Source organism: Oncorhynchus nerka, linkage group LG18, assembly GCF_034236695.1.
Source record: "Oncorhynchus nerka isolate Pitt River linkage group LG18, Oner_Uvic_2.0, whole genome shotgun sequence".
NCBI classification, from domain to species: domain Eukaryota; kingdom Metazoa; phylum Chordata; class Actinopteri; order Salmoniformes; family Salmonidae; genus Oncorhynchus; species Oncorhynchus nerka.
In genome coordinates, this window is record NC_088413.1 from 58,114,094 (window position 1) to 58,137,596 (window position 23,503).

At 45.0% G+C, this 23,503-nt stretch overlaps 1 pseudogene; it reads left to right on the forward strand.

Annotated features, from left to right (window-relative positions):
* Window positions 1-961: 961 nt before the first annotated feature.
* Window positions 962-22,931, forward strand: LOC115146644 (placenta growth factor-like; annotated as a pseudogene).
* The last annotated feature ends 572 nt before the right edge of the window (window positions 22,932-23,503 follow it).

A 23,503-nucleotide genomic window follows, 5' to 3' on the forward strand; every position in this document is an offset into this window, starting at 1 on the left:
CAATAGCGGACAGCGGTGGAATCATTCAGCGCTGCTGGAGGAATGTGTGGAAGACAAGTGAAGAATCCTTGCATTCCTGTGCTACTGCAAACACAGGAGTCCCATACAGAAGATTAACTCTTTGTGTCAACAGTCAAGGAATCTCCCTTTCCCAGACCCAACTAAATATAAAAGCCCATCTCTCTTAAAGAGAAAACCTCCATGCATCCTGGATCCTGAACCCATGGAGAAGGGTATTAAATGTTCCTGTTAAAAGGGAATATACAAGTCTACTTTGCTCCAATGACTCTGTACATCCTGAGTACTTTCAGTGACACTTTCTCAGCCAGAGGATGTCATGGTTGGAGACAAGAACCTTCTGTATCTCACAGAAGTACCAGGATTCTCATACCCAAGAGACTGAAAATGGATCAACTGTGCAACATCAACAATAACATACTCTCACAAAAGCTGCCTTGGTGGTACACTATTTCTTTTTTTGTTGCATTGTGGGACTAATCAGTCTCCATGAAATCAGACTATGGAGTGGGTTGGGGTGGGGAGATCGAAGAGGATATATAGTTTGACAGTGACAAAGAACATAGTGTCCTTTCTAATGAAAATGTGACACTCATTCTGTATGTTGGCAAATTTGTAATGTCTACATCCTAACAGCCTGACAATTAGGGACCATTTTAGTCTCCCTAAACAGTGACATATGGTTGAGAGGAGCCTGAACTGTCCAACAAATGTCAAAGGTTTCATACAATTATCAAGAAGTTGGGGCTATGAATGGAAAACTCTACCCCATAAGACAACAGCATATACTGTACCTCCACGAGTTCTATTAAGTATTTCCAAGGAGGAGAGAAGGAGGAGTGTATCAAGGCTAGAGGGAGATGGAGGGAAACTGGAGGGGCGGGGATTTCAATGGGCAACATGTTGAGAGGCAGTGAGAGGCAATTAATAGCAAGTATGTCACTTTACCAGGAAATGAACAGAGCAAGAAGACCTTTCAAATTGACCAGGTTACAAAGTGTGACAGCTGGCTCATCGTGCACTTTTTGAATGTAAATATAATTGCAACTTTTGGAAAGATATTTATAGATTGTTGGACTTGCTGATTTGGTAGACAGTTCTGCTTAACATATATTTGGTTTTTGTAAGCAACTTTAAAAAGGCAACAATATTACTGTATTTTTTTTTGTGTCCATTTGTTTTTTGTTTTTGCATATTAGATTACACAAATGCATATCAATCTACTTTCTGAGAGCATTTTTCTGTAGCCTGGTCGACTCGTCAGGTTACACTTATCCCGCATGACGACGCGCTCATTGCCTCACGATTATTGAAGAAGGAACGAACGAGAAGTGTCTCCTCTGCAATTTCTTCTCTGGACTGGAGGGTTATTACCAGAATATCTACGCGGTTTATCTGCACTTTGGTGGATTTCGCTTGCATTGTAAAACTTCATCATCTGGCCTTCTGACAAGAAACACGAAATGAAACCCTTTGCTTCGTTCGTCATCCAGATTGCGGTGACGTTCCAACTTCAGCTTTCACCTGCTCAGGTATGTTATGCTTCAATATGCTATACAGAACTCAATACAAATGTTATAATCATTTAAATTTTTATTCAAGATACGATTCATAGCCCAGGCTATCCAGTTTATTGCGATATATCAATGCGGCACATGATTGGCCCATATATTTGAGGATAGGCCTAATAAATGATTATTTGTATGATTATAACGACAATTATGATTATAGTTTTTCACATTATTAACAGGATAATATTAATATCTATATATATGTTTTTATTACGCTGGTATTGACATATCAGATTAGCCTATCTATGAACTTGACGAACACTTCTTTCTAACAGGCTCAGCAGAAGCCTTTCAGACCACTATGTGTGATGGCTCATTGTGTCTTGATACTATGATCCCGTTTTGAACGCGTGCCATGCTGAAACAGTTGAGTCATGAGGTGGAACGTGACAAACTGCATCCCTCTCTGCCTCAGACATTCGAGGTTTTCACAGGGGTTCCAGGCTAATTGAAAAACTTTATGAATGATATGCAGTAATGGATATCTTCAGTATGTTCACTGATTTCTTTATAAACGGTTCAGATGAAACTCTGCCTGCCTCTGACCACTCTCTCTGTCCCTCAGCCTAATTAATTTCATCTGCCAATTTCAGAGTTAGAAAAGAAAACCATTGTCTTCAAATGTCCACCTCCAGGAAGGCAGGGGAGGTATGAGTATCAGAGCCGGGTATTTCTGTTAGATGCTTAGAGACTTGGCAATGTCACTCTGGTCAAAATGGCATGAAAGTGCAGTAACAAGAAATTCACCTCTCTGCACTTTTCACCTCACCTGCTACAAGCTGTAATTGTCTCTCCATCTTTCTTCTCTGTTTGATAACCGGAGAATGCACAATAATGTCTTCTGTGACTATACAGTATAGTTATTATCACAAAGCTGGTCTGTATTTTCTGCCTTGGCGATGTCCGACTTTAGCCTTAGTCCCAAAATGTATGGCAATACATTTTCCCGGAACTGATAGTGAGGCCCCATTCAAAGTCTTGTGCCATGCTGCAATAACACTTATAGGTGGACGTGCCACCGGACATTGGCAGATGTGTTCCTGCATCAGAGAACCCATTCAGTCTCTCTCTTCCTCTTAAGGTGAGCAATTGCTGGCTCTGTCTACACTGGCCTCTCATGTTTAATGCAGAGCAGGTCGCCTCCCAGGGCCCATTCACAACCATTGTCTCACTGTTCATAGACTGACTCTGCCTATTGGTCTGAATGGCACTGCAGTGGCTGCCCTGTGCCAGCAGGCGTTGTGTGAATGAGGAGACTTGAGTTTCATTGCACTCAGCTGCGCTTGAAGCATGGGGCGACCAGAGCTGCACGTCCCTCTGGGGTTTCCATGCAGAACAGAGCCCTGGGTCAGAACTCAGAGGGAGAGACTGGCTGGCTGGCTACTACAGTAACAGGAGTCAGTAGGAGAGTGGGAGTCTGGGAGGCAAGAAGAGAGGCAGGGGCAGAGGAGAGGCAGGGGCAGAGGAGAGACAGAGGCAGAGGAAAGGCAGAGGCAGAAGAGAGGCAGGGGCACAAGCAGAGGAGAGGCAGAGGCAGGGGCAGAAGAGAGGCAGAGGCAGGTGCACCGGAGAGGCAGGGGCAGAGGAGAGGCAGGGGCAGGGGAAAGGCAGGGGCAGAAGAGAGGCAGGGGCACAGGCAGAGGAGAAGCAGAGGCAGGGGCAGAAGAGAGGCAGAGGCAGGGGCAGAAGAGAGGTAGAGGCAGGTGCACCAGAGAGGCAGGGGCAGAGGAGAGGCAGGGGCAGGGGAAAGGCAGGGGCAGAAGAGAGGCAGGGGCACAGGCAGAGGAGAAGCAGAGGCAGGGGCAGAAGAGGCAGAGGAGAGGCAGGGGCAGGGGAAAGGCAGGGGCAGAAGAGAGGCAGGGGCACAGGCAGAGGAGAAGCAGAGGCAGGGGCAGAAGAGGCAGGGGCAGGGGAAAGGCAGGGGCAGAAGAGAGGCAGGGGCACAGGCAGAGGAGAAGCAGGGGCAGAAGAGGCAGAGGCAGGGGCAGAGGAGAGGCAGGGGCAGGGGCAGAAGAGAGGCAGGGGCACAGGCAGAGGAGAGGCAGGGGCAGAAGAGGCAGGGGGTAAGGCAGGGGCATAAGAGAGGCAGGGGCACAGGCAGAGGAGAAGCAGAGGCAGGGGCAGAAGAGGCAGAGGCAGAGGCAGGTGCACCGGAGAGGCAGAGGCAGGGGCAGAGGAGAGGCAGGGGCTTACGGAGAGGCAGGGACAGGGGCAAAGACAGGGACCGCCACATCATAAATACTAATCCACATGGTCAGCTCATGGCCTGCTTAGTCAAAACATGAGGGGTGAGAAAATCCAGCTCTCTTAACACGTATCAGGTTCAGCTGGTGTCCCCAGTTTGGAAACAGATGGGGAATGTAAACTACACAACCATGAGATACAACATACAGTAAAGGAAGCCTTTAGAATAAACACTGAAAACATATATAAATGCAACATGTAAGGTGTTGGTCCCATGTTTCATGAGCTGAAATAAAAGTTCCCAGAAATGTTCCATACGCACAAAAATATTATTTCTCTCAAATTTTGCGAACAAATTTGTTTACATCCCTGTTAATGAGCATTTATACTTTGCCAAGATAATCCATCCACCTGTCAGAATTGGCATATCAAGAAGCTGATTAAACAGCATGATCATTACACTGGTGTACCTTATGCTGGGGACAATTAAAGGCCACTCTAAAAGGTGCAGTTTTGTCACACAGCACAATGCCACAGATATCTAAAGTTTTGAGGGAGCATGGAATTGGCATGCTGACCGCAGAAATATCCACCAGAGCTGTTGCCAGAGGATTGAATGTTAATTTCTCTACCATAAGCCGCCTCAAACAGCGTTTTAGAGAATTTGGCAGTACGTCCAACTGGCCTCACAACCGCAGACCATGTGTATGGTGTCGTGTGGGCGAGCAGTTTGCTGATGTCAACGTAGTGAACAGAGTGCCCCGTGGTGGAGGTGGGGTTATGTTTTGGGCAGGCATAAGCTCTGGACAACGAACACAATTTGATTTTATCTATGGCAATTTGAATGCGAAGAGATAGCGTGACGAGTCCTGAGGCCCATTGTCGTGCCATTCATCTGCCACCATCACCTCATGTTTCAGTATGATTCATTATGTTGCGTTTATATCTTTGCTATACTTTTTCACCTTGCTATACTGTACTACATTAAAACAGTGCTTTTCTGGGAGAGGGCCTGGCTGGAATGCTTCTGTTAAACTTCTGCCCTGCTAATGCTGACTACAGTCAATGCTGTTATAGGGACTGCCGGGTAAATCCTGAGGGTTTATCCACAGTGCTGTAGTGTTGGTCCAGTTTATGTTTCCAGATTACCGCAAAATTGTCAGATGAGTGTAAAACCATCTTCCTGCAGTTATTCCAAGGTAAGGCATTTTACTTACCCTTTTAGGAGTTGTGAAATGCTGCTTTGACATGTAGAAATAAATTATTTCCAGACGTCTCACACAGTAGCCAAAGGAGGATTATCAGGATTTTCTCCTTCTTCCCCATCCCACACACTTCATGATGAATTCATCACATGCAGCATTCCTAGGGAACTCCCTGCGTTAAGCTCTGAGGATAACAATCAGATCATAATGTGTCTTTTTGCACGTCTTCATCTAACCAGAAACATTCAATCTTACTGAATGTGACGTGTCACTTGAGTACCATGTCTGGATGTACTCTGGGTAATGGCCTATTTGAGCAAGCTTAAACAAGGTACCAAAACTTTAACAAAGTGCTTATGCTTTGGACACAGTGTGCTGTTTGAGGTCATCCTCAATAGGGTTAGCTAGGATACACTGAGTGGACAGAGTCATTCTGCTTATGTGAAGAGGAGGTCTGGGATGTAGGTATCTACCCTGCTGGGCCCACAGTAAACCATTCTTCAGGCAGGCCAACTAAAATGGAAAAGCAAACATTGGCCATGTGGTTGGGGAGACCATGTATAAATGTCCCTCTCCTGCTCTGGCTCTTTCAGGTTGGAGTGTTTCTCCTCTCTGAAATATACACTCTTAATTGATGATGATGGTTTCTCGTCAGTGTCGTGGCTGCCACTGTTGACAAAGTTTTTTTTATGACTCTCACTGTGACTCCTGTCCAATATGAGAGTTCAGGCTGACTGGGCCATGAAGAGAAGTGTTTACAAACCTGGGCCGATTACTCATCCTGCTCCTTTCATATGAACAAAGGTGCACCTAAAAAGGAACTTGTGCTGTGCTTGACTGTGTAAACGGTATGAAATGGCTAGCTAGTTAGCAGTACTTGCTAGTAGCGTTCAATCGGTGACGTCACTCGATCTGAGACCTTGTGGTCATTTTTTCCTTCGCTTTTGTGGCGTGATCATTAATGATGCTTCGTGGAGGACCATTGTTGATGTGTTCAGAGCGTGCCTGGTTCAAGCCCAGGTTGGGGCAAGGAGAGGGACGGAAGCAAACCTGTCACAGGTGCTGGTGTGAATGAATGTGTGTCTGTCTGTGCTTCTCTGTGTGTGCATATGTTTAAGTGTGTACTTTTTGGTCAGTGATCCATTTATTAGAGCCAGTCAGAGTTGTAGATGGGTTATCTCAATACAGTCCGGGTGGGTTTCCCTTTTGAACAGTGGTGGCCTGGCTGTCTCACTGTCTGATGATCATCCAGTCATCAACCCCCTCTTTCATAAGGTACACATTCCCCATGTTTGCCATCTACCAGTTGTGTTGCTCACATTCCATATATTTCCTGCTCTGTCTTTCCTGTTATATGCATTATTAGCACTTACTGCCCTGGGCACAGAGATGGAGGGTACTGACTGTGGTGAGTGTAAAATAACAACAGCAGCGCTGTGTACCAGCACTGACATCCTGTCTGCACTAGCTGCATTCACACTAAGGGCCGATGACTGCACTCCAATCGGCCCGCTGCCCTGACAGTAAGACAGTTTTCAACACCTGCTAACAAAACCATGGGAATGGTCTCAATGATGTTGCTTTCCTTATAACAGATTCTCTATGAGGATGGTTGGATGTGGATGAGGAAGTAAGAATTTCACGACAGCAGGAGCTTTTTCATAATGTTCTCCTCTATAGTGGATTATCTGTGCATTAAAAGCCTCTATGATGAAGGAACGGGTGCAAGACGGTTCCACTGTCTCCATTCCAAGAAGAGGGTTTGTGTTAGATGATCATTTTCCTCCTTGTTTACCTCATTTGACTCTGTGAGAGAGTGCAATCCTCTGATTTGGGGGAAGGTCTTTATCATAACATTTCACAGTTGATTCATTTCCCGAGCGTCCCTGAGCTGGAGCACAGAGGAAAGCATGGCCTCCAGTGCCCGGTGCTGTTAGTGTGAGTGAGTGAGTGAGTGAGTGAGTGAGTGAGTGAGTGAGTGAGTGAGTGAGTGAGTGAGTGAGTGAGTGAGTGAGTGAGTGAGTGAGTGAGGAGATTATTCTGTACAGGTGTTTCCTTTACATCAACACTCGGAGCAAAACAATACTTGAGTCTGACCATCTGTGTCACATACAGCCAATTACCCCGGCCGATACTGAAGAGATGCAGCCATTTATACACTGGCACTGTGGTAGCCAACACAGCCAGGCCACAAAGTAAACACCTGAGACTTCAGATTACACAGCAGACAACTCTCTCTAGGATCACAAACTCAAAATCATGCACTTAGGCATACACATACACACACACACACGCAGATCAATTCCACCTTACTCTAACTCCCTCCTCATGTAAGCTCATGTGATCCAGACTAAGTGAATGAGCATGCCAGACTGTTTGGACATGCAATGGCAGGGAGCTGCTGGCTGTCATGGCTGTTGTAGTTGCTACGTTGTTATAGTGACAAAGAGCCCCCCTTTACTCCTCTTTAGTTATAAATACCCGTCCCAGGGGAGAAGTGCAATCACAATCAGGAAATATGGATTTCTCCTTCCTCCTACGGAGGGGGGGGGGGCAGTGGTGCTCAGGGCAGCAGTCCCCTCACCAGACTTTAATCTCCCATCTGGTTGTAATTTACTATGGTTTACACAGGGTGTACACCATTTACTGTAATAAGGACCACAATTACCGCTGGTCAGCCTTATCTGAAGATGTGTGTGTGTGTGTGTGTGTGTGTGTGTGTGTGTGTGTGTGTGTGTGTGTGTGTGTGTGTGTGTGTGTGTGTGTGTGTGTGTTCTAGCGTAAATATGGAATGTATGGGGGAAATGAGCTCTAAAACATCATTTAATACGTTTAAATAGGCCTTTACAGCATTTAACACATTTAAATAGGCATTTACAGATGTAGGATCTTAATGTTAGCCAGTATGCTACAGCAAGAAAAACAATCCTGCAGCAACAGGAAATGTGAATTATATTATTATTATATAATTAATGGACAATTTTCTAGAGGTTGATACATTTTTCAAGGGAAACTCAAGTCTGAAACTTCAAAGTGGAAATTACAAACTTCGGAAGCCTCTTTAAACCTCAAATACTTTGCAAAACCTCCCTCCTGCAACAGGGTGATCAAATTAAGATCCTACCTTGTACCTATAGAGCTAATTGTCTTGTAGGTTGCACAGAGTAAAGTACTGTACTACTGGTAAATTCCATTTTAAAGCTTTTGGTTTTCAGAGCAGTGTTCTTCCAGACAGTAATCCCACCCTTCATCAAATGAATACATCACAAACCCATTAGCAAAACATACAGTAGGGTTTTAGGATTCTCCCTACAGATGTAGGATCTTAATTTGAGCCAGTTTGCCACAGCAGAAAAGAATCCAGCAGCAACAGGAAATGTTAATTATGTGGATATGCATCATTTTTGTACAGGTTGATACATTTACATTCAAGTTTGGAAAGAGGAAATTACAAACTTTAGAAGACTTTTTAAATCTTGAACACACTACAAGCCCAAGAAGCACTACTCTTTAATGAGTTGATTTTTTGTCTCTTCAGTTTTTTTAATGATCTTACAATGTTTATATTTCACCTGTATCCTAAAATGCATCCTGAATATGCTGCATATACTGCTGAGATATTTCCATGTGTGTTGATTTAGTGGGGTTTGGGGAATGCTCTCTGATCATGGAGTTATGATCTGACCATCCTAGAGCTCCAGCTGGACAGTGTCAGACCCACAGGGGGGCTGCTGTCATTGGGGCTGTTCACCTAATGTATACAAAACAGAGTGCTACTCTCCCTTTCAGCCAGTGGCGATGGATACGGCCTTACACCGACTCATTGATGAGCCTCGTATTTCATTTTATACAGTAGTCATGGATTTGTGGAATCCAATGTTTAAGAGGAAATGCTCATAAGGAAAAAATACCCAGTTAATAAGGGAATTATTAGTCCATTTTTTTGTTTGTCTGTCTCTTGCTTTGCTAGTGTGGTCTCAAGTTTAGAGGCAGGCTCACCATTCAGCAGGAGACCTACAACATGACACCGTTCAAGTGGTCCAGTGGCCCCTGTGTTTTGGGCCTGGGCACCCCAGGAGGGTAGCTCCTGTGCTCCACTGGACTGGGTCCTGAGGTGGGGGTGGGATGTTGGCTGGATTTTCCCTAGCCCCCCTAACCCCTACACTCACTGACCTGAAACACATCCAAGGCCTGTCAACCCACAATGGCATTGCCACAGATTCAGAGCAACTTCAATTGTGCCTGGCCTTTCCCCCTTCCCTGTCCCTTTCCTTGAACAAGCTTAGGTGAAAGACATAGAAGGAATATGATCCCTTCTGTCCTGTGTCTTTTCTACACTGTAATGAGACACACTATCACTGTGATATTTTGCGGCTGGTGTGTGTCTGTTGAATATCAACTGCCATTTTTGCTTTCACTCCCCTATCAAGTCTGACATGGGGGAAGATGGCCTTATTGTCCCAAGCGGGCCTGTTACTATACTATCTCTTTCTAGTTTCTAAATCTGGCTCCTCTGTCCTGTGATGTCTGGCCAGCTCACACTGTACTGTAACAGGTTGACAGTCCAACAGGAGATGAGACAGACAGACAATGTAATCAAGTTCAGTGTAACCTCCACCATTACAACCCCTCTCAGGGGAGGAAGAGGTCTTGTCTATTTGGACCTGCTGCTATGCTATTAAGTCTTTGATGTGTGTTATGAACAGGAATGTGATTTGATTTGGCAAAACTTCTTGCAGGGCTCATAAGAGGTTATACACAGGGCTGTTCCTGAACAATATTATCCCATTTCATGGGACTTTTCATCTTTTCATTTTTCAAATGTCATAGTTATTGCCCAAGTCTCCCATTAATTCCTGGACCTCTCAGTGCAAGGAATCAAAATAAGTAGTTTTTGTCTGTAGTTCAGTCATTATGTACCAAATTGTTGTGATTCATGTGGTTGTAATTATCAGTACAGTCATTGCAATAAACTAACAGGGCATCTCCGCATCTCATCTGAGACTCACATCCAAAAAGTCCTAAATGACCATTTTTGTTTAGTCTCCATTTCATTTTATTTTTGCTCCTTAAACTTCCTCCCTGCCTCCCACAGACGGCTTGAAGAGAGAGGTTAACGATGACACATCTCAGCTGTGTGGGAGTCGGGACAGAGAAGAGTTACGTAGTGTATAGAGCATGCAGCACCAGCACAGGGCACGGAGCGTGCAGCTCAGGCAGGCCCTCATGTCTGACCCAGGGAGGGAGGGAACACGCAGCAGCCAGAGTTGTTTCATAATGCAGGAGGGAGGGTGAATCATTTCAAAGTATTTGTGTGTACTCTAAAGTTGGGTATAAGACCTGTTCTTAACAATACCTAAGAGAAACCTAAGTTTCCAGACACATTAGCAGTTACAGATACCCCTTACAGTGAAGTGCACCAGTGTCCTGTCAGAGGGAGCAGTTTAGTATAGAGTACAGTAGCACTCAGCACTTGATAAACGGATGTGAAGAGATTATCATGCAAACCTCTCCAGCAAATACAGGGCAAGGCATAGAAGGGCTGAGATGGGCTGTAGGAGCTTGAACCCGGCTACACCTTCAGCATGTAATCAGACAGTGAGAATGGCCTTTCTCTGGGAGCCCTCTGGCTCAACACCAGCCCATTGACAGACAGACAGACCCCCTCCAGCATCCGGCCCATTGACCGACTCCATTGGCAAGTTTCCATCTGAGATTTACCCCAGTGTTTTACGCAAAAGATTCTGACTTTTCTGTTTCCATCTACGTGTCTCACTGGGCCATGGCTCCGGCGGACTTGCTCTCACTCACCCTCAAGGTTGAGTTTTTGTCCAGATGAGCCTGATGGACTTGAACTCATCTCTCTCGCTATCCATATCGACAACCGTCTCCATGAGCGTCGGAGGGAGAGGGTAGGTAGGGTTGCATGTCCCATAACATCTGCTTCAGTGCCTTTCCCTCCTTCTCCGACTGCCCCAGGCTCGTCCAGATCCTGAACCCATGCAGCTCGGCCAGGCCTGTCTCTCTCCAGAGGAGAGGCAATGACGAATTGGCGCTAGTAGCTGCCTATACTGTGGCCAGGTTCGTCACTTTGTCTCCACTTGTTCCCTGCATCCAGCAAAAGAGGGGACTCGGAAGTAGTGGGGGACATACTGTTGAGCCAAATCGCCTGCCCATCTTCCCCCCCAGACCCCTGCTTGAAGGCAACCTTGTGTGGCAGAGCCAGGCTTTTCCTCTGTCTGCCCTCATTGATTCGGGTGCCAACGAGAGCTTCCTGGACCGAGGTGTTGTTATCCGTTGGGCCTGGACACTGTTCCACTCGCTTCGCCCCTTGATGTCAACGCTCTCAATGGAAAGCTCCTCGCCTGTGTCTGTGAGAGAACCATCCCTGTCATCCTGCATCTCCCTGGAAATCACCAGGAAAAGATCAGTTTCCACATAATCGACTGTCCTTAATCGCCCCTGGTTCTTGGCCATCCATGGTTAAAGCTACACAACCCACATATTGACTGGACCGCCGGAAAGGTAACCACTTGGAGTACATTTTGTCACAATAATTGTTTACATTCTGCCCTTCCCCCTGCCTTGTCTGTGTCCCAGTTCATTCCAGAACCTCCGGACCTGTCATCAGTTCCTCCCGAGTATCACGATCTAGCTCCTGTATTCAGCAAGCACCACACCCTGTCGCTGCCTCCTCATCAGCTGTACAACTGTGCCACTGACCTCCAGCCTGGAGCTCCTCTCCCCAGTAGCCAGTTGCTTAACCTCTCTTGTCCTGCGCAAAAGGCTATGGAGAGGTACATCCAGGATTCTCTGGCTGCAGGACTTATCAAGCCATCTTCCTCCCCGATGGGTGCTGGGTTTTTCTTTGTGAAGAAGGATGGGTCACTGAGGCTGTGCATAGACTTCCGTGGGCTGAATAATATCACTGTTAAGAACAAGTACCCCTTGCCACTCATCAGCTCTGCTTTTGCCCGCCTCCATAGTGCCACGGTGTTTACCAAACTCGACCTCCGGAATGCCTACCACCTTGTCCGCATAAGAGAGGGGGATGGTTGGAAGACTGCACCACACCACTGGGTCTTACTAACGCCCCTGCTGTTTTCCAGAACTTAGTCAATGACGTGCTGAGGGATGTGATTGGATGCTTAGTTTTTGTCTATTTAGATGACATCCTGATTTCTTTTCCAAGGACCCTGAGGCTTACCAGCAACATGTTCTTCAACGGCTGTTGGAGAATAAGCTTTTTGTAAAGCTGAAAAATGTGAGTTCCGTGCTGCCACAGTGTTTTTCCTAAGTTATATTATTGCACAGAGACAGTTACATATGGACCCCGCCAAGCTCATGGCAGTCAGTGGCCTGCGCCCACCAACCTGAAGCAGCTACAGCATTTCCTGGCGTTTGCACATTTTTACAGACGTTTCATCCGCAACTACAGCCGTCTAGCAGCATCTCTCACCTCCACCTCCACTCCGTTCCACTGTACTCCTGAGGCAGAGGCAGCTTTCATGGAACTCAAGCATCGCTTCACCTCTGCTCTGGTCTTTACTCAGCCCGACCCAGAACTCCAGTTCATCGTGGAGGTGGACGCCTCTGACACCAGGGTAGGTGCTGTTCTGTCTCAATGTTCCCCCTCTGATCAGAAAACCTGTGCATTACTTTCCCGTAAGCTTTCACCTGCAGAGAGACATTTTTATGTCGGAAACTGGGAACTCCTGGCAGTTAAGCTGGCTCTGGAGGAATGGCATCACTGGCTGGAGTGCTCTGTAACCCCCTTCATTGTGTGGACTGACCATTAAAACCTGTCCTACATCCAGACCGCCAAATGTCTGAACTCCCGGCAAGCCAGGTGGGCCTTGTTTTTCAGTAGATTCAATTTCACACTCACTTATCGCCTCGGTTCGAAGAATACCAAGCCTGATGCCCTCTCTCGCCAGTTCACCACCGACAACACAGCCAGAATGTCACGGTCATTGCAGGAAGAAGACCAAGGTGCAGCGTGGTGAGCGTACATTTTCCTTTTAATTTCAAAATGTCACCAATAAAACAAGAAACAAACTGAACAACCGTGAAGCTTACAGGGCTAAGTGCCACAAACAAAGTTAACTACCCACAACGACAGGTGGGAAAAAGGGCTGCCTAAGTATGGTTCCCAATCAGAGACAACAATAGACAGCTGTCCCTGATTGAGAACCATGCCTGGCCAAAACAAAGAAATACAGAACCTAGAAAATAGAACATAGAATGCCCACCCCACAATACACCCTGACCTAACAAAATAGAGAAATAAAACGCCTCTCTAAGGTCAGGGCATGACAGTACACCCCCCCCCCCCCCCCCCTCCAAAGGTGCGGACTCCGGCCGCAAAACCTGAACCTATAGGGGAGGGTCTAAGTGGGCATCTACGCTGTGTGACCTCTGTTAACCCTTCCTCCTGGAGCGCTCAGCTACCCTGGGTTGAATATGCCCACAACACCCTCATCAATGCCTCATCAGGTATGTCACCCTTTGTGTGTGCTCTGGGTTACAACCCCCCTTGTTCCCCGCCCAAGAGGTTGCGGTTCCCTCTGTCCAGGACGATCCGCGCCGTTGTCACCGTGCCTGGAGGAAGGCTCGGGCTGCCCTTTGTGCCTCCGACAGGACCCAGTCCCAAGCCAACCATAGCCGGGCCTCAGCTCCAGTCTACACCCCGGGTCAAAAGGTATGGCTCTCATCAAAGGACCTGCCATTTTATTTTTTTAACCTTTATTTAACTATGCAAGTCAGTTAAGAACAAATTCTTATTTTCAATGACAGCCTAGGAACAGTGGGTTAACTGCCTGTTCAGGAGCAGAACGACAGATTTGTACCTTGTCAGCTCGGGGATTTGAACTTGCAATCTTTCGGTTACTAGTCCAATGCTCTAACCACTAGGCTACCCTGCCACCCCAGGGTAGCCATTGAAGGTGGCATCGAAAACTTCCCCCCCGCTTCATTGGTCCCTTTGAAATTGACTATGTCATCAACCCGTTGGTGGTGCGCCTGAAACTCCCAGCCTCTCTCAGGATCCATCCTACATTCAATGTATTGCTGATTATACCTATCTGCTCCAATCCCCTGTCTCTTCCTGCAGCAGCTCATCTATGACCATCCTGCCTATACTGTCCGGCGGCTTCTGAACGTGCGCCGTCGAGGCTGTGGCTAGCAGTACTTGGTGGACTGGGAGGGATACAGGCCTGAGGACCGCTGCTGGGTGCCCCGCCATCACATTCTGGACCCCTGCCTCTTACGGGATTTCTATTCCTCACACCCAGATAAGCCTGGTCGAGTACTGTCATATATACTCCTGCAACGCTCTCTACTGCTTTCTCTTGACCTGCCGCCTCTCTGTCTGTGTGGGTGGAGACAGGTGTGCTGGAGTCAGAGCAGATCCCCACCAGTTGCAACTTGTTCCATAATCAAGACCTCTACAAATACTCAGCCCTCCAATAAATACCTTGGTTACTTCATCCCCGTCTGCTCTTGGGTTCCCCTGTTTCACTCCGTGTAACACTACGCCAGGGGGGTCAATTTATATGCCTCAGACAAGCTGTGGGAATGAGACACACAGTAGATATTTAGAAGCTGTGGTAATCCCAGAGTGAGACAAGACTAAGAACAGTTTCCCAGTTTATACTAAGTAACTTTGCAATCTGACAAGGGCCAGTATTTTTTTAAACCTGAATCATCTCCCAAACTCTTCTCACATCCTCAGACACACACACACGAAGTAAGGAGTTGCTACGTGAGGATCCTCATGCAGCCCTGCTAATCTGCCAAACATTTGTGGGCAGCTTGCGCTCCTGCTCACAGCCACAGATGGTGCCGAGAAGCACTGGTGGACTTACCATAAAGCAGAATATGCAATTGCATCAGGCCTCACATAATCAAATTTTATTGGTCACATAGACATATTTAACAGATGTTACTGCGGGTGTAGTGAAATGCTTGTGTTCCTAGCTCCAACAGTGCAGTAGTATATCACAATTCACAACAATACACACATCTAAAAGTAAAATAATGGGGCCTCATGAGCTGGGCGTACATAGTGTCCGAACGGTTTGTGCTACACACTAATATGATGACCCCTCTATGGAAAGATGAGACTCTCACAAACACGATGGTGCTCTATGACGCTCGTGTCACGGGACTGTCTGAAGGTAATCCGGTACCCTGCCAAATTCTTTTTGGGAAGTGAATAGGGCGTTTCCATGTAAAAGTTATACAGGTATTTCCACTTTTTTTATATTTTCTATAAGCTTTCTTATACGATATCTCAGATATAGAACACTTCAAAACACATGTCCTTTTGATTACACTTTTGACTCCATGTATGAATCTGTTATTCATTGCTATTCTATGGGCTAATAGCAGTAAGGCCAAATTGAAAGTTTTATCCATCCCCCAAAAATATATTTTCTTTATACCTACAGGGGTCATACCATTTTAAATCAAATAGCTAAATGATCCTTGGTATGACCATCTTAAAACAATTCCTTATGTTAGCTTACTAGAAACCCAGCCCCAGGCCCTTAAACTCTAGGGGGATACAATACGCATTTCTTTAGTAAAAAGACAGGTGCTGCTGATAATACTGCCATCTTCGTAGAGACAGAGGACACGTATGTGTAGCCCGTGTAGCTGATGCTGTCTGGTCAAAAAGATGGCATGTCATACTCTTTTTGGCCAGATAGCATCAGATACATGGCCCTCATACAGTATGGTAAGACATCAGATACATGGCCCTCATACAGTATGGTAAGACATCAGATACATGGCCCACATACAGTATGGTAAGACATCAGATACATGGCCCACATACAGTATGGTAAGACATCAGATACATGGCCCTCATACAGTATGGTAAGACATCAGATACATGGCCCTCATACAGTATGGTAAGACATCAGATACATGGCCCTCATACAGTATGGTAAGACATCAGATACATGGCCCTCATACAGTATGGTAAGACATCAGATACATGGCCCACATACAGTATGGTAAGACATCAGATACATGGCCCTCATACAGTATGGTAAGACATCAGATACATGGCCCTCATACAGTATGGTAAGACATCAGATACATGGCCCACATACAGTATGGTAAGACAAAAGGGACAATGTTTCGCTGGCTCAGATGCTTTCTCCGGTGAGATAGTTTCAGCCACTTACAAATTGAAGGAAAGTTGGCGGGTACACAGGTCGCTGTTCGGATGCTGGAATTATCATAGATGAACGTGCGAAGGTAACCTACTTTTTGAAGTGATTTGCTTGACAATTACATGAAAATATGATGACTGGTTGTGTTCATGGCACATTAAAAGGTAATACATTTTTATTTGGAGACCCCTCTTGAGGCCCCTGTGCCTGCGGCCTCCAAATCTCTAAATCTGCGCCTGCCAAGAGGCTGCCTTATTGTGTCCAGACTCAAGGCTTACCCCAGGCTCGGAAAATTCACAGCAAATTCTCCCAGCCCCACCACACACCAAAAGGCAAGCCAGCCCTGGGCCAAAAAGCCCTTGTGAAGTGGTGGAGTGGAACCCCTCCCAAACCACACGAAAACCCAAGCAAAAGAAAGGCCCAAATCATATGCCAATTAACTCTGGGAAAGGATTTATAGAATGACCTTGGCATTTGGTGGACAGGGTATAAAGACATTAATCAATGCCCAACTGAGTGGGAAATTACTTAACAATAATGCTGGTGAACTCTGTGGTTAACTGATGTTAGATGTAACCCTTCATAGAGGAGAGTAATGCAGCAGTTTGACAGACAACACACAAAAGCCACCCACTTGCAGACCCACAGGCCTACAGGGGGCCTACCCATGGACCCACAGGGGGACCACCCACAAGTCTACCCACGGGTTCAACAGGAGGCTACCCAAGGGCCTACCCGCGGGCCCACAGGGGGGATATCCACGGGCCTACCCACGGGACCACAGGGGGGCTACCCACGAGCCTATGTTGGGGGAAAGTGGTTAACCCAAGGATCAGTAACAACCAGGTGTTCCCTGGAGGTTGTGTGCAGAATATCAGGAGATACTGGGAGAACTACCAGGTTTGAGGGTTTCTGTGCTCCCTGCTTGTGACTTTGTAATATCTCTTATACTGTATCTCTAATGTCTCCTGATGTTGAGCAGAGATCCTGAACCCTCCACCTCTTCACCTACAGCTCAGGCCTGGCTGCCACAGGAAACTAAGAGGCACTTAGGAGGAAGTGTGCGTGTCAGGCATCTGCTGTCACGATAACAGATGGATTATCATTATGAAAGCTGGACAGGCATTCCTCTTCCTTCACATTGTTTGGACATATTTGACTGATGGCAGCAAACCCCTGACAGCTACTATCCTCACTATCTGACTTATTCTGGTCCACAACAGGAAGGAAGGCATTTCTGTGATGATCAGTTTGTGTCAAAAACAGCCCTCATGGCATTATTCCATCTGACTGTGTGTCTTTTTGCTTGTGTGCCACTTTTTCCCATTGTAGGCTATGGTAACTGTTGGACCAGCATTGTAACACACACAGTAGTTGGGTCGATACTCAGACAGTGTATCAAAAATAATTGTCATCAGGTACTCATCACAGACAACCAGCCTGTGAAACTTAACACTGGTGTAGATGACAAATTGAGGAAGCAGGTTGTTGGTCGCCTGTCTGTCCAGTGGTCCTGCTGGAGGATATTTGACCAAATGGACATTTCTCTTCCTGAGCTCATAAGATGGAGTCACCCAGAGGTTTTGTGTTATTGCAACCCTATGAGAAATGCATACTGTTTATCATTGGATGATGGGAAAAATGAAGACAGAGGGGGAAGCCGCCAATGGGAAAATAAATAGAGAGCTGAATCTTACACCACAGGAAACACGTTTTTAACTGGAACAGTTGGATGTGCTGTATAAGAGACTGGATCTGGTTCTTGCCTAACAGAGTTTCCCATTGAAGGAATCATGAAAAAGCTGCTCCATCTGCAAGCAGTCCCCGTCTCCTTGTATTTCCAATCTTAACCACTAGAGGACATAGCTGTACTGCAGTACAGTCAGGCCAACACATTGGGGTGTTACTGTATGAAACGCTTTCCAGAACTGTAACTATCAAAGACAAGCATAATGTTTATGTGTAGCTTCTGGCAGCACAGCAGATCTTCCAAATCCCTATATATTGTCTGTGATGGCTGGAAAGTTTTATTTGTGAAATAAATTATAGTGTCCAGGTGCTTTTTTAAAACCCTTAAATCGTTGTCTGTTTTGTTTTACAGATTACGCCCTCACCCAGCTCAAACAGCACAACTGGAGGTAAGAATTTTCTCTGCATTTGTACTACACAAATTAGATAATGGTGATCATATATTTCAAAGCAACGTCTTCCCTTGCTGCATAGCCATTTAGTAAAGTGAGAGATGTCAATGCTGAAAGACACAAAGTACCACAGCACTCTCTGTAGCTTGTCTTCTCTCAAACCCCTGAATCTGAATCGATTCACCTATTAGCAGTGTACTTATAGGTATTGTTGAACGGCGTTAAGAAATGCACCTTGATTACGTTGGAGGAAGTCAGGTCACTTAATCAGCTCTGAGGTTTGAGAGTTCAGGGTTGAGGGGGTAAGTGAGGACAAGCAGCTAGGGATTACCCAAGGTCACTGTGTTCCCCCAGCTGTCAGAAGGGGTAATGCAGGGGCTGATGAATGAGGTACTGGGGACACCCCTTTCACACGCTTCCTCACGCCCTCTCTCCCCCACTATACTGTAAATCGTTGCACTTATAGTCTGTTAGGAGGATAGAGAAAAACAGCAGGGAAAAATCAAGACAAGATACTGACAGAGAAGTGTGGGGAAGTTATGTTTAGACCAATGATGGGCCTTTAGAGCTGTATGACGCTACCATAACCCCGTCTCTCACCACATCTCCTTCACCCCTCCCTGGCCTGTCTGCTTTTATAAACAGCTGTTGTGGTGCCGGGCTCCATGCGGTGACCCCAGGGTCAGCCAAATCCCAGAGGTGCCTGGGGGGCAGCTCAGCTCTTCTCCAGGCAGGTTCTGTTCATAGACATTTTTCCACCGTTTGTTTTCTCTTTCCTCTCTGTTTGTTCTGGCAGAGTTGGACCCTGTTTTTCTTTCCTGACGATGCTATGGGGACACTTTCACACATATGCTCCCACAGAAAAGCTTGTATTACACAAACAATTTTTCTTACAAATGATAACAGGATACACACCAGGCATATGACATTTAAAAATAAAAAAAATTCAGCAGCAAAATTTGATGAGTGTCCTGAATCTATTTTAAACGATCTGAAGATGACTCTGTTTTTGCCCTAGTGGTTGCAATAACATAGACAGTGAGTAGAGTACATTACGGCAAAAAAAACTATAAAGCAGACAGGGAAATATAAAGGAAGCTGAAAACACACACACATAACTCAGACAGTTGGTGTGAAAACTCTGCTCGTTGAATTGCAGTGTTATATGAGACCGGGCTAATGAGGCACACTGTAATTGTGCAAGTGTGCGTCTGTCCCGCCTGAAGAGTGTTGAAACTGGTAATCCCCTCTACGTGCAGGTTCAGCACCAGCCATCTCTTCTCTGGTCCAGATCCATCCGGCTGTGGAGCTGCCAGGAGGCAGGCGTGAATGTGGTTGGGGCATCCAGGACTCTGTACAATGGCTTTATGAGCTTATCACCTCTATTCATATGACCTGTGATGGACAACTGTCTCACCAACTCTCCTCTGTCCTCTCTCTCTCCTCTCCCCCAGTGTTAATGTTCCAGGAAGTGTGGGGTCGTAGTTTCTGCCGGACCATAGAGAAGCTGGTGGAGGTGGTCCAGGAGTACCCCGGGGAGGTGGAGCACATCTATAGTCCCTCCTGTGTGCCACTGGTGCGCTGCGCTGGTTGCTGTGGTGATGAGAATCTGGAGTGCCATCCTACTCAGACCTCTAATGTCTCCATGCAGGTAATAGGGCCCGTCCCTTCTGAGGATGGCTGCCATGTTGTGAGATCATCAGTGTATTATATTTGCATGCCAGGACAAAACATATATATTTTTTTATTACTTTTCCGCCCGCAACATGTTCAACAATTTGTCTTTATTCTCAGTTGTTGAAAATCAAGCCAGGGGAACAGGGTCAAGAATACGTTGAGATGTCTTTTGTGGAGCACCAGACATGTGAATGTAGGTAAGAGACAAAAAGACTTCCTGCTTTGGTAATAATAATTTTGGTCATGTAAATCAGTTGCATTGTAATAGGATCTTATGTGAAATGATATGACTGAGTTTTATATAATTAATCTGTGTTGTTCATATTTCATTCTCAGAATCAGGAAGGTTGTGGTGAAAAGTGAAAGGTGAGCATAGCAATTGTCATAACGTCCATTGTAAAGTTTGAGAGTGGGACAGAAATCTTGCTGTCTCTATAACAGTTGATACAAGCATTTCGCTACACTCGCAATAACACCTGCTAACCATGTGCATGTGACCAATAAAATTTGATTTGATGTGCTTTAGTTTAGCTCATATTGCTGATGTCTTTCTGCAGGAGGAGACAAAGAGGAAGAGGAAGAAAAAGAAAGGAGAGACAGAGAGTGAAAGATTGTGACAGGTGAGTACTGATGTCTGGAAAATGTACGAAATAAATCCGTCCATCGACCACATTACCCCTTCTACTTCCATGTACAGTAATAATGCCCAACATTTTAATGTGTCATCTATCTCGTTTGTGTCCAAGGTGTCAGCCCCCTCGCAGGTAACTGCAGTAGCAGCCCTACACCTGTTGCAACCGGCATCTCTATTTATTCTCTGCCCAGCGCTAACAGTATCAAGAGTCTTCTAAACACAATGCTGTGTCTCTCTGCACCTAGAGACTCAATCAGCTGGGTTGTTATGGTGACTGACAGGCTCTCCAGCCTAGGGGAGTTTTTCTGACTTGAGTTCTACAGGAAGCGCATGTTGCTGGGTGAAAAAACACCTTGGTGACAACTGACCTGACAGATGTTTCTGTGAAGCAGTGCAATGGAGGACCAAACTTTTTAAGGTTTTAGACTAACAATCATGATGGATATGTTTGGCATTATTACATGATTATTATTGTTTAGTGTTGTTTTTTATTGCTGTGGTTGTTTTTGCTGGTGATCCCATTTAAAAAATAATAGGTCTACTTATGAATAAATGTTCTATTCATGAAATTGCAATGTTGTTTTAATAAATCTTTAGGACTAACCAACTAACCAAATACTTGTGGTCCTCTCATGGCACGTAGGTTCCTAAGTAGACTAGCAACTTGTTTTCACAACTGAATGAGTCATATTTAACTTTTTGTCTTGTGGTATAAAACTTTGTACAATCATACATGGACTATGGATTAGTACAGTTAGTGCTAGCCTTCAGGGTTGGGTAAGTTACTTTCTCATTGTAATCTGTTACAGTTACTAGTTACTGGTCCAAATTTGTAATCAGTAACGTAACTTTTAGATTACCCAAACTCAGTAACGTAATCTGCTTCCCATTAAGAGGCATTCGAAGAAGACCAAAAGAATCCATCAAATGCATTTGGCGTGTCATCATAGTGGTCTCTGACTTGTAGACTGACTCGCTCAGGTGGAACAAACTTAAACTTGCACCTTTTTTCCATTTTGAATTGAATGTCATTGAGAAAACAGAAAGGTGTAATTTACATATTCACAAACATCCTTTCTGAATTTAAAGTAATCCAAGAAGTAATCATCTAGTTTTTCAAAAGTATCTGTAATTGGATTATAATATTTTTGCTGGTAGCTGATTACAGGTTTAAAAAAAAGTGTAATTGGACTGCGTGTAATCAGTTACTTCCCAACCCTGCAAGCCTTAGGTGGAGACCAGGATGTACTGAGCGCTCAGTAGACACGGCAGCAGTAACAGGACTATACTAGTAGTATATCTCCCTCCAGTGGTTACAGAGGGAATTTTCAGAGTAATGTATTTACATAAAAGACAAAGGTTTGTTTAGTATTAAGTCACAGGAGGCTGCTGAGGGGAGGACGGCTCATATGGCTCGAATGGAATGGTATCAAACACAAGGAAAACGTGTTTGATGTGTCCGATACCATTCCATTGATGACTTTTCAGCCCGTCCTCCCCAATTAAGGTGCCACCGACCGCCTGTGGATTAAGTATATAATGATATTATTGATATAATAGGTACAGTTATATGTCTATTGTCTTTTTTTCCATAGGACAATGTGTTGGTATGCCCCTGTGAGTTTGTACTTTTAGGGAATTAAATAGTGACATCATAAAAGGACTATGAAATCAACATACATGTAAGGCTATGCAATATACTGTAACATACACATCATATCATTCATCTTAGTGTTTAAAAAACCTGGCACCAAGTCATTGACATTGTAGCATACTAATGAATAACTCCAAAGCAAGTAGACCTATACTCCAGTATCAATGTAAGGATCTGCATTAGAACGAGCTACGTTAAACCAATTTAAGCAACTGACTGGTTGCTGTGAAAAGGGCCTACTGGACCATATCAACTTAATATTTTAACCTGCTGATCAAGACCCTCAGAGTAGGTGGGCTCCTTGTTTCTCTATTTCATTTATAGGCCTGTAACTTCTGCTGTCGTTATTCCTTGACTTATGGCGTCATTGTGCCTTTTCAGACTAGTTTGTCATTAAGAAATGCAGTATGTCAAAATACAATGGATGTTTCTGATTGTCTCACAGCTGAACCAAAGAATAAAATGAGTTGCTGCTCTTGGGGTTTCAATGTTTTCTATTCCCCTCCCATCCTCTCACCTATCTATCAAATATTGCAAGTCATTTTACAATCACACTAATCCAGTACACTATCACATCACCCTCCACTGTGGTAGGTCTGTCTTTAACATGACTTTCATTCTGGCCTTTTTGTGTATTGTTCATTGAATAAAGAAGTGGCACGTGTGTGGGTTGATGTGTACATGTACAGGACTATGAATGACGTTGAACATTTGGGAGAGTACAATTATTTCATTGTTTGGTCTTGTTGTGTATTTTTGTAAACCACTTGAGGACTAAGATCTCAAATGTCATGAAATATGACCAAGAACAAATTTGCTCCTGAGAAGTGTACTGCACGCCTATCCATTTTATCTCAAAATAAAATCTGTGATGTTGTAATCAATCATGAAAAAGAATATGCCCAAACCTCTGAGTGAATATTATATATTGTAAATAGATATAGATATATTATAACTGTGAAGCGTGTGCAACAGTTAATAAAGAAATATATAACTGTCTTATGGGGCTAAAATACCATTTTCTGGGGTCATTGTGATAAACCCTTTGTTGGGAGGGTGGAGTGCGTGTGCGTGTGTTTGAGAGAGAGAGAGATGGAGATATAGAAAGATATTGATCACAGCTCAATCTGTTTTGAAGTATTGGGACACACCTACTCATTCAAGGGTTTTTATTTCTTTTTTACTATTTTCTACAATGTAGAATAATAGTGAAGACATCAAAACTATAAAATAACA